The following is a 4,045-nucleotide window of genomic DNA, read 5'->3' on the forward strand; positions in this document are numbered from 1 at the left end:
GACCTTGTTGGGCTTCTTAGAAGCCTTGGTCACATTTTCTAGGTCAACTCTAGGGATAACCTCCCTTGTGACCTTGTTTGTGACTTTCTTAGACTTCTTAGAAGTCTTAGTCACATTTATTGCAAAAATACTCTTAGGGATGACTTCCCTAGTATTTTTGGCTTGACCACTAGACCTAGGGTTTGTTCCATAGCTATATGGAACTCTATGGTAAGAGGGCACATCCTTCTTAGCCTTTGGTTTGTATCCCAAACCTCTATGGCCATTAGATGACCTTTGTGCTCCTAGACCTAGGTTATGCTCATTTTGCCCTAATAGGATATTTTCCATCCTTTTTAGGGTCTTTTCCATTTTATCAAGTCTTGACCTCAAGACTTGATTTTCTCTCACTAAGTCCTTAGTATTTGACCCATGAGCATTTTTGTTTCTAGGCTTGTATCTAAAATCCTTAGAGTTTACGCCTAGATTTTTACCTACAATCCTAGCCTTAGGTGTAGTAGTTTTAGCATGAAAAGCTATATGTTTTTCTTTAACACTATCATGCTTTCTATTTTCATGGTAAATAGCATTAAAATGATAAAAGTTAGAACCATCATGCTTTGTACCATAATGTAGAGGAGTAGGCTCAATAAATGTTACCTTCTTCTTTACCTTAGAGGCTCCCCCTTGACTAATGCCTCCTTGAGCCTTGACCATCTTCTTCCCCTTGAGGCATTGACTCCGGTAATGCCCCTTTTGATTGCAAGAGAAGCATATGATATGCTCCTTGCTCTTCTTTGTCCCGGGGGTGGTCTCCTTGGGCTTCTCCTTGCCCTTTTTCGTCACTTGACCCTTCTTCTTGGCCAAGTTGGGACACTTGCTCTTGTAGTGCCCACTTTCCCTACACTCAAAACATATTATATGATTTTTATTTTTAATTGAAACATTTATACCTTCTTGTGTAGGGATGGCACTTGCTCCTCCATTTGCTATTTCTTGAATTTCGGAGGTGGCACCATCTTCTTCTTCTTCACTTGACCCGGATGTAGAAGCTTCTCCTTCTTCTTGATCCGGCGTCACCAAGGATTGCTCCCCCTCAATCCTAGAGGTGGAGGCTTCATCATCTTGAATGTGAAACAAGGAGTATGCTCCCTCCTTGTTCCCTTCGGTGCATTCCCTTGAGGATGAAGCTTCTTGGATTTCCTCTTCTTCGGAGATTGAGTATCTCTCAACCTCGGGGTCCTCCTCTTGGTCTTGCTCCAAAGAGTCACCCTCTTTGGATTCTTCATGATCTTGTACAGTGGAGGGGATCTCTTCATGAAGCTTGGCCAATTTGCTCCAAAGCTCCTTGGCATCTTCGAATTCTCCAACTCGAGCCAAGATGTGGCTAGGCAATAAATTGACCAGAAGCTTGGTCACTTTGTCATTTGCCTCGCCCCTTTGAATTTGCTCTGAGCTCCATCTGCTTTTCTTTAGAAGCTTGCCCTTGGAGTTTGTTGGAGCTTTGAAGCCTTCCATTAGAGCAAACCATTGCTCTATCTCCATCATAAGAAAATTTTCGATTCTTGATTTCCAAGAATCGAAACTCGTAGAAGTGTATGGTGGAGCCACCCTTGTATCAAATCCAAGTCCATCTTGGAATTGCATCTTGAAGTTGAGCTTCTTGAATTCTTTGACTTTGATGAATTTGCTCCAACTTCTTCACCCTCTAGCTTTTGTTGTTATGCTTGACCCTTCCGGCGATGATTCCGGTGAAGAGCAACCTCGCTCTGATACCACTTGTTAGGACCAAAAGTAGCTAGAGGGGGGGGTGAATAGCTCGTCGCGTGCTCGTTGCTCGGTGTTGCTTGTTTCTTCAAGAATGCGCAGCGGAAAATACAGAAACAAACACAAACACGCTAACACTAGGATTTTACTTGGTATCCACCTCACAAGAGGTGACTAATCCAAGGATCCACACCAACGCACACACCCTCCACTATGAATAACACTCCTTTATGGTAACTACCAAAGGTGGAGAAGCCCTACAACACTCTCAATACAAGATGAAGAAAGGGAAATACAAGTTAAGCAAAAGCTTACAAGATGTGCCGTAAAAACCCTAACCCTAACTTCTTCCTCTTGCAATAGATCCGCCTCTTGACTTGGAAAGCCTCCAAGAACCTTCAAGAACTGGCGATCACGTGCTTGTAGAGAGCTGTGGAGGAGCTGGAATGAATCTGAGAAGAGCTCGTAAAGAGATACCGAAGACCACGCTCGCCTCAGCTTTAAACGACGCCAGCGGTCGGATCCCGATCGATTCGAATGTTCCGAATCGATCGGGAGGCTTGGATCGATCCACGGATCGATCGGGAGCCGCGAGCAGAAGCGCGCTGGATCGATCCACGGATCGATCCGGCGCTATCGCTGCGGCATTGTCCCGTCGATCGGTGATCGATCGGGACCTCTGAATTGATCACGGATCGATCCGAAGCTTCTGTTAATTGGAAGAATCTAGATCGATCCGATTGATCCACGGCTGGATCGATCCACGGATCGATCCGGCCTTGGTTTTGCCCAAAACCAAGTTCCAAACCTCTAACCAACATCCGGTCAACCTTGACTGTTGGTACATCATGCCTCGCATCTGGTCACCCCTGCGGGACTCCCCACCAAGTGTCGGGTCAATCCCTTTGACCCACTTGGACTTTTACTCGTCGTGCCAAGTATCGGTCACTCCCATTGACCTACTTGGACTTCCCAATACTGGTCAACCTTGACCCATCTGGTCTTCCTTCCTTGCCAAGTATCCAGTCAATCCTTTGACCTACTTGGACTTCCCAGCACCAGATGTCCGATCATCCTTGATCCATCTGGATTTTCCCTTGCCTGGCTTCACTCACCAGGGCTTTCACCTAGCTTTACTCACTAGGGTTTTCCATCTGCCTAGCTTCACTCACTAGGACTTTCACCTGGCTTCACTCACCAGGGTTTCCATCTGCCTAGCTTCACTCACTAGGACTTTCATCTGCCTGGCTTCACTCACCAGGACTTTTCTTCTGCCTGGCTTCACTCACCAGGACTTTCATCTGCCTGGCTTCATACCACCAGGACTTTTCTTCTGCCTGGCTTCACTCACCAGGACTTTCATTTTGCCTAACATCCCAGTTAGGACTTCCCAGTCAAGTATCCAGTCAACCTTGACCTACTTGACTCTTCTTCAATCAATATCTTATTGTCAAACATCTAAACCCAAACCAAGACTCAGCTTGGTTACCCAGGTCAACCTTGACCTGAGGGATATTGCACCAACAATCATTTATTGAGACTACCCCTTTAAATAATGGTAAAAAGCATGCTAATTCTAATTTATATCATTTTAATGCTATTTACCATAGAAATAGGAAGCATGATAGTATTAAGAAAAAACATGTAGCTCTTCATACTAAAACGACCACACCTAGGTCTACGAAGGTAGATAAAAATTTAGGCAAGAATTCTAAGGATTTTAGTTACAAACCTAAAGATAAAATTTCTCAAGGATTAAATGAAAAATCAAAAACTAAGGATTTAATGAGAGAAAATCAAGTCTTGAGGTCAAGGCTTGATAAAGTGAAAAAGACCCTAAAAAGGATGGGAAATATCCTAAAAGGGCAAAATGAGCATAACCTAGGTCTAGGAGTACAAAAGTCATCCAATGGCCATAAAGGTTTGGGATATAAACCTAAGGGTAAGAAGGATGTATTTTCTTACCATATGGTTCCATATAATTATGGAACCAACCCTAGGTCAAATGGTCAAGTCAAAAATACTAGGGAGGTTATTCCTAAGAGTATTTTTGCAACAAACGTAACTAAGACTTCTAAGAAGTCCAAGAAAGTCACAAAGAAGGTCACAAGGGAAGAAATCCCTAGAGTTGACGTAGAAGATATGACCAAGGTTTCTAAGAAGTCTAACAAGGTCACTAGGAAGGTATCTAGGGAAGATATCCCTAGTGAATACCTAAAGCATTCAAGGAGCTCCAATAGGTTTTGGGTTCCTAGGAGCATTTTCTCTATCCCTTAGATGGGATAGAGAGTGTCAACTC

This window comes from Zingiber officinale, chromosome 3A, assembly GCF_018446385.1.
Source record: "Zingiber officinale cultivar Zhangliang chromosome 3A, Zo_v1.1, whole genome shotgun sequence".
NCBI classification, from domain to species: domain Eukaryota; kingdom Viridiplantae; phylum Streptophyta; class Magnoliopsida; order Zingiberales; family Zingiberaceae; genus Zingiber; species Zingiber officinale.